Here is a 13,174-nt window from a genome sequence, read left to right on the forward strand (position 1 = left end):
TAGTCGCCTGAGGGCAGCCGGAGCACGGGCGTGCCGCCGCGGCACTCAAGCCTGAGGCTTGGGTACCCGCAAACGTTGCCGCCGCCGCCGCCGTCCAGCCAAAACGGGTACCGGACCTCGACGGCGCCGCAGAGGGAGGGCGAGCACGCCGGCTCCGCCTCCAGGGCCGCCGTCGCGCTGGCAGCGAAGCTCGCGACGATGAGCAGCACAAGAAAGGCCATTGTTGCAGGTGCGAGGTGTAGTACTACTGCAGAGGTACGGGACGAAGAAGATACAGTGTGGCTCGTTTATTTAAGAGTGAATTCCACTTTTTACCCCATATTTATACATTTGTGACACTAATTACCCCTTCGAGTGAAAATTCGTCTAGAATACCCCTTTTGAAATTTTTGGACCCTTGTTTTTTGATGCGTGTCCATCAGGTAAGGTGTGAGGTGACGCCCTGTATTCAAAAACATGTGGACGGCCACAAGGAGTGGAACAGATAGACAAGAGAAGCTTGGACAAGATCGCCAATGATGCCCTCCGATCCTTACAGTTTTTTTTTACAAATCAATGACGCAACATGCCGATCCTATCGACCATAAACAGACAAAATGTAAAACTGGGGTAAAACCGTGTTAAAGTCTCCAAAATCTGACATTTCGATAAAAGTTTCGCTAAATAGGGTAATATGTGTCACAAATGTACAACTAAAGGTAAAAAATGGAATTCACTCTTTATTTAATGTGCTGGAGCTCACGCGAATCGTGAGTGGCGGATTTCCGCCGATTTCACCGGGGAGCGGTTCCAACTTCCAACTGAGTTTCGTCTTCGTCTCTGCCTCTCAGGCCGAGGGAGGAGCTGCCGGTGCACGGTAAGTTTGCGGCGCTCGGCCTCGTGGCGGGCCCCGAGGGCATCGCCATCTCCGCCATCCCCGGGAGCGGCTTCCACGCCTCGAGAGGCCGCTCGCGAACGAGAGGCGACGGGGACCAAGATCCAGCGCTCCGCCCTCCTCCGTCCAGCGCTCCGTACCTCTGGCGGCGACGGACCGGGGTCGTCGTCCTCCGCCTTCCCCTGACCAGATCTCCCCTTCGCCTCCTCTCTCACCAAGGTGACAAGCCCCTGTACAGATACAAGAACCTCCTCTTTCGTCTTCTGCTCGCCGCAGCGCCGCCCCTCCCTCACAGCGCCGCAGCGCCGCCTGAATCCTGGCAAGACGCACGGGAACGGGCAGGGGCACGCGAGCTCACGCCGCCTGGCACCACCCCTCCCCGCCGCCTGGCATCGCCCCTCCCCGCTTCTTGGCGCCGGCCGAATATGGTGCATCGCGGCCATCTGCGCTCGCCGCCCTCCCTCACGCCTCCCCGCGTCGACTTTCTATCTCCGGCGCACTGCGAACAGAGCTGTGTGCTTGTGTTCTTGCTGCGTTCGTGCTCGCGCGCTGGGCGTGGTGAAGCGCCCTGGCTGAACCCGTGCTCGCGCCCTGACCGAGCCCATGGGAGCGCGCACCGTGGGAGCGCCCTGGCCGACCGTGCTCGTGTGCGCCATGGTGGAGCCGCCTGGCCGAGCCCGAGCTTATAGTCAGCGCCGCTAGAGTCGTGATGGAGGACCACGAGGGCGACGAAGGGGTCGGGGTTCCTGCGCATGACGTCTGCCGCGGTGGCCGGCCAGTGGAGGCGCTCCACCTTGCCGTCGCTCGGCCGCCGCGTCCGCCGCCTGGCAGTTCCGCATGCCAGGGCGCTCGCGCGTGAATTCCTGCACCGCCGGCGGCTGGCTAGCTTATCGACCCATTGCTCAGTGGCGCGCGTGCGGCGGCTGCCGGAGTTTGTCGCGTGACTATATCGACCCGTTGCTCGGTGGCGCGCGCGGCGACTGCCGGTGTGCCGTGGAGGAGCGCCCTGGTCGCACCCGTGCTCATGCGCGCCGCCGGCGACCTCACTCTCACTCACCAGCAAGGCTCCATTGCAGTTGTCATGCTAGCACCCTAGGTGCTCGACATAATGTGTGAGAAGAGACTAGTGAGAGGGAGAGAAAGACTAGTCAACATGTACACGTGGCTTGCTTTCTTTGCCAAGTCAGCCTGGCAGGTGGGTCCCACTTGTTAGGGACCTTTATATAGTACTATTCCAGTTAATTTTAAACTGTACAAACTGCAGATAAATGTCCAAATAAAATCTGTTTAAACGAAGACTCCAGGTTAACTTAACCAATCACGATCATTAGTAACCATCAAGGAGTTTCATCTGCAAACTGTCCCATAAGCACGTACGTGTGAGTCGCACGCTGAATTTGAATTACAATTCAAATTCACAGGCTTTACCAATTCATGGAGCCAATCCCATGAACAACCTGGCATTCCATAATATGATGTGCTCGGGCAAAATATACATTAGTATAATAAATATTCCAGCATTAATAAATACTGTTTCAAGCATATACGTACCAACTTCCATGAACTATATTCCATTCATCTATTCCAAGCAATATTCAAGTGCATTGGTAAATTCCATATCGAGGTAAACATATTCCAGGAACTATGTAGTATAGATAAAATGTTGCAAGCCACACATAAGTATTTCCTACAAGCCTGGCAGGTGGGTCCCACTCGTAAGTTTTGCTGTTAGGCACAACCCAACTCCGAATCAGTGCGATTTGTTATTCACTTGACGCGGAAGTGGTGGTTTTTTGTGATTTTTGACAAAACGGTGGTTTTGGAGTACCCTAGGCACAAATGTGGTGGTCTTTAGCAATTCACTCTTGTAGAGATTCCACTATGAACCACATACGGATTTGTCAAATGCTCTTTCACTTCTGTCCTGTAAAATAATGATTTTGATTCTTGCACCTAATTTGAACTATTTTCAGATTGGCACAAATGTGCTAAATGCGGAAGTGATGCACTCTATTTATGCTTGTGCTGTCCAAGTTCCTCTAGTTGTGGAGACTGCTTTGGAAAAATTGATTTCGTCCCGGTGAAGCAGAGCAAGGAATTCAGCATGGGATTCTGCCGCAGCTGTTTTAATATGGCAGTGGCGACTGAGAAAGATGATCATGAGGAGGTAATATGCATGCCACCAGGCTCATTTTTGGATTACAGTAACGAGCTTCCATTTCAAAGTGGGACTACGTTTCAATTAGCATTGATATTCCATTCGTCAGTCAATTTTGTCACCCTACCTCAAAAATATTAAGATTCCTGTTGCTTACCGTAAAGCTATTCACTGTATATTTTCCTGAAGGTTTTCCACCTGCACTTATGTTGGATTTCTTAGTAGATACTCCCTCCGTTTTTAAATATTTGTCTTTTTAGACATTTCAAACAGACTATCACATACGGATGTATGTAGACATATTTTAGAGTGTAGATTCACTCATTTTGCTTCGTGTGTAGTCATTTGTTGAAATATCTTTGTCTTTCTAGACATTTCAAACAGACTATCACATACGGATGTATGTAGACATATTTTAGAGTGTAGATTCACTCATTTTGCTCCGTGTGTAGTCATTTGTTGAAATATCTAGAAAGACAAATATTTAGGAACGGAGGGAGTAGATAGCAGCCAGGCTGGTTTGCATAAAATTCCAGTTTACCCACCCATTATGTTTTTTTCTGTTGTCTTTTCCTGACGAGCTCACGTGCATCTCCAGGCAATGGTTGTTTTCGGAGGTACCCCGGAGAACTACAAAATATTGTTTAAAGATTACTGGACAGTACTTAATGACAGGAACATTTTACACTGCTCGACTTGCAGACAGCAAATATTCGTCATAAAAGAAGCCTAAAGTGTAGAGAAGGGAATGATTCGGATGAGTATCACAAGCCATTAGTTGAAAATGATGGTGCCGGGCCATCATCTCTTCTTGACACAATGGACAAACCAAATGAAGTGCAAGCAACTCTGAAGAGAAAGAAGCTGGAGAAGAAAACATATGTTGGGTTCAAAAGAGCTAACAGAATTCCTATCATGTATTGGTAAGGATACAAGCACGCCTCTTGACCATTTCAAAGGTACCGAAGTTGTCAAGGAGTATGTTCGAAAGAAGAATCTACATGATAAGAAGAAGAAATCTGTCATGTGTGATCAGAACCTGCATTCTTTATTTAACAAAAGGAAATTTAAGTACAGCATGATCTATAGCCTGCTGGAAACACATCTTTCTGCAAATGTGATTTCAGAGGATGAAAGCGATGGATCTGTGGATGATAATGGTTACACGGTGAAAAAGAAGCCTTGGAATAATTTAGAGCCAAAAATTCCTAAGAGTGTTTCAGGAATAGACCCAATAATTCCTAAGAGTGTTTCAGGAATAAACAAGAAATGTCTTGCCGCTCTCAATCCGAATAACCTGAATCTGATTTATCTGAGAAGAACCTTAGTTGTAAAACTTCTGACCGAGCTAGACACATTTGAACAGAAGGTTATTGGCTGTTTGGTCACAGTGAAGAATGATCTCAATGTGCGATAGCGGAAAACGTTTTACCTTGACTAGAGGAGACGCTGCGTATATATTAGGCAGGGGTGCGAGTCCTGGAGATCGCATACAGTTGAGATACAGGAGAGATTACAACTTGGAGAATAAGCTAGGTAGAGATAGAGTTATAGTTACAGAAGATAAACATCTCCTAGCTAAATAACCGAGGACTCCTGGTGCGGTTTGCTAACCTGCACGTCTGAGTTTAACACCCTCCCTTAATCACAACTTCATCAAGTTGAGATTATACTTGAAATCTTCAAAACTTCTTATAGGCAAAGGCTTTGTAAATCCATCTGCAAGTTGATCTCTGGAATGCACAAAGCGAATGTCAAGTTGCTTCTGAGCAACTCTTTCTCTGACAAAATGAAAATCTATCTCGATATGCTTTGTCCCGGCATGAAACACTGGATTTGCAGAGAGATACGTTGCACCAAGGTTGTCACACCACAAGCAAGGAGCCTGCTTACTTTGTATGCCAAGTTCCTTCAGCATGGACTGAACCCATATTATCTCTGCTGTAGCATTTGCTAATGCCTTATACTCAGCCTCTGTGCTTGACCTGGATACAGTAGCCTGTTTACGTGCACACCACGATATCAAATTTGGTCCATAGAATACTGCAAAACCACCAGTGGAGCGTCTGTCATCGAGGCAGCCAGCCCAGTCAGAGTCAGAAAATGCACTGACAAGAGTGAATGGTGATTTGCTGAAGTTCAGTCCCAAGCTCAAAGTATGCTTAACATATCGAATAATACGTTTCGCAGCTGTCAAATGAACATTGGTGGGTGCATGAAGAAACTGGCATACTTTGTTTACAGCAAAGGAAATATCAGGTCTGGTGAGTGTGAGATACTGAAGGGCTCCTACCAGACTTCTGTATTTGGTGTTGTCCTCTTGATTCAAAGCCTCACCTTCTGCAAGAGATAATCTTTCTGAGCTAGATAATGGGGTAAGTGAGGGCTTACATCCCTGCAGTCCAACTTTCTTAACCAGATCAGTTGCATATTTTCTTGTGAGAGGAGAAGTCCATCCTTGTGTTTCTTCACCTCAATCCCAAGAAAGTAATGCAAGTCACCAAGATCCTTTAGAGCAAAGTCTGCACTCAAATCCTTAAGAAGTCCTATGATTGCTTCATCAGATGAGCTAGTCATAATAATATCATCAACATATATAAGGACAAATATGCATGTGTTGGACTTGTTGTAGATGAACAATGATGTGTCAAACTTGGAAGGAACAAAACCTAGTGCTTGCATTTTGTGACAGAGACGAGCATACCACGCTCTTGGAGCTTGCTTCAAACCATACAATGCTTTATCAAGTTTGCATACATAAGAAGGAGCATTCTTACTCTCAAACCCAGGAGGTTGTTTCATATACACTTCCTCTTCCAGAACGCCATGAAGGAACGCATTCTGAACATCGAGTTGTCTGAGACTCCATCCTCTAGAGACTGCAATAGACAGGACAAGACGAATGGTGGCTGCCTTTACCACCGGACTGAAGGTGTCCTCATAGTCTATGCCATATCGCTGCTTGAACCCTTTTGCAACTAGTCTAGCCTTGTAACGATCAATGGTTCCATCAGCCTTCCTCTTAATCCTGAAAACCCACTTGCAATCAATCAAATTTTTACCTTGCTGTGGGGGAACCAAATGCCACGTTTTGTTTCTTTTCAATGCCATGTATTCTTCATGCATGGCTTTCTTCCACTTCTCATCACACAGTGCTGCTTCAAGGGTATTGGGCTCACCTGGTTCACCTGTGGAGCAAACCATACCATACTTGGCCATATGCTTATAATTAATAGGTTGTATTACCCCTTGTTGCAGCCGTGTACGCCGCTGTTGAGGCACAGCCGGATCAAGCACAGAAGATCCAGGGAACTGCTCCTGTACCGCACCAGATCCCGAGGGAGATTCTGACTGATTTTTTGCGGCTGTGTGTTGAAGTGAATTTCCTGGAACGGCCACAGAAGATCCCGCTGAAACATCTGCATGTGCATGCAGCCCATCATTGCATAATGATGACGCATCCGCCTGGGCTGCTGTGCCGGTCGGACCGCCAGCCCTGTACCGCGCGCCATCGCGCCGCGTGTACGTGACGGGTTGGCTGGCGTACCTCGTACCGCCTGATTGGTGCGGGGCGTTGTGCGCCTATGCCTGCGGGACCCCCGTGGGGCCGACACGTGGGCCTGAGGAAGATGCCACGCGCGCGCCTGAGCCAGCCGCGACAGCAGGAGGCGATCCCGAGGCTGATTCGGTTCGCTGCAGCCGAGCGGATCCCGAGGGCGGGTTGTCTCCCCTGGTGAAACACATGGGATATGGCACTGTTGGAGCTCCGTTTTCTTCAGTTTCCATACGGATTTCTTCTGTTTCATCAACACAAACCTCATGCACTTCATTAGATGGGTTAGTCAACAATAAATCATCTATATTCGGTCCCCCTTGATCAAAACTAGTGAGGTGAGGAGGCAAAAGGAGGATTTCTTTCCTTAGGAGTGCACCAGCATTGGGATGGAGGTCAGCGAACGGAAATTCGGTTTCATCAAAGACCACGTCACGTGAAATATAGACACGGCTAGTGGAGACATCTAGGCACTTGACCCCCTTGTGTTGGGCACTATATCCTAGGAAGACACACTGTTTTGAGCGAAACATGAGTTTGCGAGTGTTGTATGAACGTAGGTTGGGCCAACATGCACACCCAAAGACGCGGAGAGACTTATAATCTGGTTTAGTGTGAAGAAGTCTTTCTACCGGAGTTTCATTGTTAATGACACGACTAGGTAGCATGTTGATAATGTGAACAGCCGTGAGGAAAGCTTCATCCAAAAACTTGAGAGGCATGGAGGCACCTGCTAAAAGAGCAAGACCAACCTCGACAATGTGCATGTGCTTGCGTTCAGTGGACCTGTTTTGTTGGTGAGCATGCGGGCAGGACACATGATGTGAGATGCCAAGATTTTGGAAGAAGGAATTTAGCTTTTCGTATTCCCCTCCCCAATCAGATTGGACATCGATAATTTTGCTATCAAACTTACGTTCAACGAGCGCTTGAAAATTTTGAAAAACTTGAAATACATCTGATCTTCTCTTAAGAAGATAGATCCAAGAAAATTTACTGTAGTCATCAATGAAGCTGACGTAATACGTATGTCTACCAACGGAAGTGGGGGCTGGACCCCAAACATCAGAAAAAAAAAGTTGCAATGGTTTGGTAGAAATACTGGTAGAGATGGGATACGGCAATTGATGACTTTTAGCTCGTTGACATGAATCACAAATAGTTTCAGCATGACGCTCACCAACAAACGGGAGCTTATTTTTCTTAAGTAACTTTTCAACTAAAGAAAAAGAGGCATGTCCTAAACGATCATGCCATCGAGTAGACGACATCTTGATAGCACCACAAGCTTGCTTGTTGAATCTTCTAAACTCCGGAATCAACGGATAGAGCCCTCGAACACATCTACCTCGATAGAGGATTTTCTTCGTTGCCTGATCTTTGATCAAAAAGAAAAAGGATGAAATTCGAGAAAGACATGATTATCAATGGCAATTCTATGTAGGGAAAGAAGATTTTTGTGTGCATTAGGGACATGCAAGATGCTGTTAAAGTGTAGTTTCCGACTAGGGGTACGAAATATAGAGTGACCAATGTGACTTATACCCATACCTTCTCCGCTGGCAGTATGGATTTGATCTTTGCCGCGATATTTTTCCTTCATGGTTACCTTCTCAAGCTCGTTCGTGATGTGGTTTGTAGCGCCGCTGTCGACGTACCAATTTGTGTCGACGCCGTAGGACCCATCAGCCGCCGCAGCAACCTTGTCATCATCCTGGGAATCATCATCATCCTCTTCGTACCTGTACCAGCAATCCCTTGTTGTGTGTCCAGGTTTCCCGCAGATTTGGCATCATGGAGTGTCGGGGCGCGTCCTGTTTCCGCTGCCACGACTGCGACGGCCACGGCCTCTGCCGCCTGTGCGCTGAGGAGAGGAGCCATGGTCACTGCCGCCGCCGCCACCAGATCGCCCTTTGTTGCAAGGAGGGCCACGTGAACGGGAGCCGCCACCCTGCCCACGCGACGCCATGTTGGCTGAAGATTTGAAGCCGCCGCCGCCGGACCCGTGGTAATGAGCCACGCGCTGGTCGAAGTTGGAGAGCATGGCATAGAGTTCATCGAGTGTGACGGGGGTGACACGAGCGTCGAGAGCAGATACCAGAGGCTGGTAATCGGCGTCTAGCCCGTGGATGATGTAGGAGACTAGTTCGTCATCCTGGATGGCCTTGCCCGCCGCGGCTAGTTCATCTGCATATCCGCGCATAGCAGCAAAGTAAGAGGCAACCGAGAGATTACCCTTCTGCGCGTTGATGAGGGAGGTGCGGATGTTGTTGATGCGGCTCGCCGAGTGCGACGAGAACATGGTAGCGAGCGTCGTCCAGAGCGCGCTCGCCGTGGTGACCGTGGTCACCGTCACCAGAACCTCCTTTGTGAGGTTGGCCAGCAGGAAGCCAAGGACCTGCTGGTCCTCCCGGACCCATACAGGGTGGAGAGGGTTGGGTTATGAAGTCTCCTTGCCATCTTTGGTGGTGATGAGGAGCTTCGCCGGCTCCGGTGTGGTGCCGTCGATGTAGCCGTAGATGCCGGCGCCACGCAATTGGGGGATGATCTGTGTTCGCCATAGCACGTAGTTCGTGCGGGACAGCTTCTCCGTGACCTGGCTATTGAGGTTTGAGGAGGAGGCACCGGAGGCGGAGGAGGAAGACATGGCTAGGCTTAGATGGATTCGACAGAAGCTTCAGATGGGAAAAGGAAAGCTCTGACTACCATGTGCGATAGCGGAAAACGTCTTACCTCGACTAGAGGAGACGCTGCGTATATATTAGGCAGGGGTGCGAGTCCTGGAGATCGCATACAGTTGAGATACGGGAGAGATTACAACTTGGAGAATAAGCTAGGTAGAGATAGAGTTATAGTTACAGAAGATAAACATCTCCTAGCTAAATAACCGAGGACTCCTGGTGCGGTTTGCTAACCTGCACGTCTGAGTTTAACACTCAAGAGTTATACTTATCAGATGACTAAGAAATATTACCAGATTGGACTAGTTACAGGTAATCTCCAGTTGAATCCACTCGTCTTCTGATGATTTCTGTAGTTTTAGCTTATTTTGTCAAGCATGCCCAGCATACTTGTAGTTTTAGAGTGAAAGCGCAAATCATGCCTCAACATCCTTTTACTTAATCAGTTGGTAAATACTAGAACACTTATGCATTGAAGAGTGAGCTGACTATCCAAACAGATTCATATCTCGATGTCTTAATACATGCGACATATGTGCATTCTGCTGTTTTTTCTTTCCATTCTAAGGAAGGCCTCAATTTTCTCACCCGTGAAAACATCCATAACAGGCATTAAGAAATCTTCAGAAGAATACAAGATTAAGGATACATGTACAGATGTTCTTTTATGTGCTTCCAGCATGTGGGATGATGCCAAGATCTCGATGCTATCAGAAGAGGACTTTGAGGAGGTATGTTTTGTTCACTCCAGTAACTTTTATTTTAGTATTGGCCTGGTCACCTACTCCAAATACAGCCTTCTTTTAGAATTGGCCTGGTCAAATAATTCTCTTATTCTTGATAACAGGATGAGTGCAATGATCTTCTTCTGTCGGCCAAGAAAGAGCTCTTCAAAAGGCCTACTGTTGTAAGTTTTGCTTTTAAAATGCAATGTTTGTCCTCCCTGTGCTATGTGCCTGTAGTCAAATTGGTCTAAGCATTTTTCTCTCTTTGTTCTCTGTTCCCATTTGATGCATCCGAGACTGTAACAAACATTTTGAGGAACAACAAACTTACATTATGTAGTCATAAGGAAGGGAATTTTTTAAGGAATTGACTGTCAGTAGTCCCGTTGGATACTATTTCTTCAACTGAAATTACGTACGAACAAGCCTTTGGTCATAAAAGAAATTGAGTGTCAGTAAGGTCTCCAAATGCAGTTTGGGCTACCAGCTTGTGTTGTAACAATTGTACAACCGGATTAAATTGTAATGAAAGCATTTTTGAGATAGATCTACCCATACAATTTTCCTGAAATGAAATCAATCTAAATATTTTAATATTCACGACTACATTCTTGGCCAAAATTAGACTCCACATGTCCCAAGGTGTCACTCTTTGATTGGAGGGGTAATGTAGCAAGTGCATATGAGATCAGACAGCAAATATTTTCGTGCCATACAAGGCAGCTTGTTAATTTTCTGCTTTTTAGTTTCTAATATATTGGAACTACAGTGAAAGGCAGCAGAAATGCAGGGAAAGGCTGCGTACAGAAGACCCAAAGTGGTCGGACCATTCTCCGGACCATGCGCAAGCGGGAGCTACGTGCACCTGGCTGCCCTTTTAGTTTCAAATATGTTGAAAATGTTTGAAGGGCTTATTCTTTATCCCTTTTTAGTGTCATATAGTCTCTTGTTTTACTTAAGCCTCTTAAAGCATTTGTGTGCTTCTCTTAATGCTCAGGTTTGTGCTTTTGACAGGCTGAGTTAGAGGGAAAAGAGGCAAGTATTCATGCAGACATAGTTATTTGTGCAAGTGCACTCTGATGGTTTCAATTTGGAACTTTGTTGTGGTAAATATTGAATGAAAATACATATAAATGGGAAAAAAATATCTAATTGGTTATCTGAAGCAATATGGAAAGAGGCCAACTGATTATAAATCTTTTTGAGTGAGATAGTGCATGACTCTGCAAAATGTTCTTATATACTGTTTTAAGTATTAACTCTTAACTGCATAAAGGAGTACCATACTTTCAACCTTGGCCTGTGTTAGAACTTATATATATTTATTAGTAGTTGTTTTCCTTTTGTCTTTAGTTTGATATTTGAAGTCTTCTAGTATTATAAGTTTAGGGTAGACTTGTTCATGCTCGGCCGAGTCGGTCTGGACTGATTTTTTGACACCTGGGCAGTTTCGGCCTTCTCCTAATCCTGATAAAAGGTAAAATGTAATGAACAGATATTGTATTAAGAAGATTATGAATGCAATATTCTTCCCTGAAAAATCAACCAATGTTTTTAGTGGTGGACATGACTTTTTAAGATCAGGCTTTAGGTTCGGCGCTGGAATGACCTCTAGCTAGGAGACTGGATATCATTTTTCCTAAGTTGGCTGGATTTAATGGTGTACTCATGGGGTTATAGATTTTCCCAACCATTCTTCAAAAGGAAACTTTTTAGATGTTTTTAGTAGAATGCTACCTTCATTGCATGCTAAATTGCTTATGTTTGTCATATAGATACCATATGGAGCTTGAAAGAAAAAATCTTGGTTCTCATCAAACTGAATCTAGTGCTCACTGCTAATATATCGTTTCTTTCTCAATATCGATATGCTTCTACGCAATAATTGGTGAAGTTGCCTTCCTTTAGTGGTTTGATAAGGAGCTTCGAAAATTGGACAAGGAGTTGGAAAGAGCGCGCGAGAAGGGGTGGCTCCAGGAATATCCTTTCCAGATTGATTGTAAATCTGTAATGATCATGCAGCAGTAACTTGCCATGCTTGTGATTTGTAGTTTTGTATATATTTTCATATTATTTTACTATCGCGTATTGCCAGCCTATGACTTAATGCACAGGAAAGAAACTGTGTGCGGTTCTTTTTTCCTTACCGATTGTTACTATCCATGACCCAAGTTATACAAAAAAATGCTTCTAAGCACACCAGACGAAAGACAGCGCCGTCTTGAGGCGATCCCGGAAGTTATTCCAGATGCAGAAGACAAGAGTAAAGATCCTGGAGCCGGCAGCATTTGAAGAGCTACCATTGGATCTCCAGCGAGATGCCTTCTATACAGGCATGCAGCTCTGCTTCAAGTGGTCCCACACAGGAAAACAGAGCCCGACATGAGGAGAAAATGATTTTTTTAAATAAAAGGGGTTTCCTCCCGCTCCCTTTTTTATAGAATGAAGCAAAGCAAGTATACAACATTCAATCTATATCAGGCCAGAGCAACCACGAGCTATGCAACCAAAGGAATGTCCACCAGTAAGCATTTCATCTCTTTATATTATAGAGCGACGAACAAAATGAACAACAAGAGTAAAAGTAAGGGCTCTAGATTAGCTAGTTAAGCTTACAGATTCCAGAAGCACATCTATCTCTGGTGTTGCTCATCACCAGGTGATTCTAAGTAGCTCTCCAAGTCGTCTGTCCAGCAGTAGCAGACAACACCGAAGGAGCACAGACTGAGTGTTGTTGTAGAGAATGCCCCATTGATGCAGATACCCGCTGAGATTTGCAAGCATGCAGTGAATGTTCTTCCATGAAAAAAATCGTTTCTCAGTGTCCACAAACTCGACAAGCAGGCAGCAGAAACCATATTCAACATGGGCTTGCTCTTATGCATCTGCACAATAGCAATGACATCACTAAAGGACTTGGGAATATCTATCTGGAAAGCCTCAGAAACAAACCCCCACACATGGGATGCCATAATACATTGAAAGAAAAGGTGATTCACTGACTCAGGCTTGTTGCAAAATAAGCAAGTAATGTACTCTACATGTCTCCTTTTTGACAAGTTGTCTCTAGTCAGTACTTTGTTGTTCACAATCACTCAAAGGAAAACATGGACATTCTGAGAGCATAAGATCTTCCAAAAACAGTCCCCAATTTATGAAACCACAACACCAAAGTTAATAGCT

At 45.9% G+C, this 13,174-nt stretch overlaps 1 pseudogene; it reads left to right on the forward strand.

Moving 5' to 3' along the window:
- Window positions 1–565: 565 nt before the first annotated feature.
- LOC123191962 (zinc finger CCCH domain-containing protein 44-like) lies at window positions 566–11,071 on the forward strand (annotated as a pseudogene).
- The last annotated feature ends 2,103 nt before the right edge of the window (window positions 11,072–13,174 follow it).

This window comes from Triticum aestivum, chromosome 2A, assembly GCF_018294505.1.
Source record: "Triticum aestivum cultivar Chinese Spring chromosome 2A, IWGSC CS RefSeq v2.1, whole genome shotgun sequence".
Lineage (NCBI taxonomy): Eukaryota > Viridiplantae > Streptophyta > Magnoliopsida > Poales > Poaceae > Triticum > Triticum aestivum.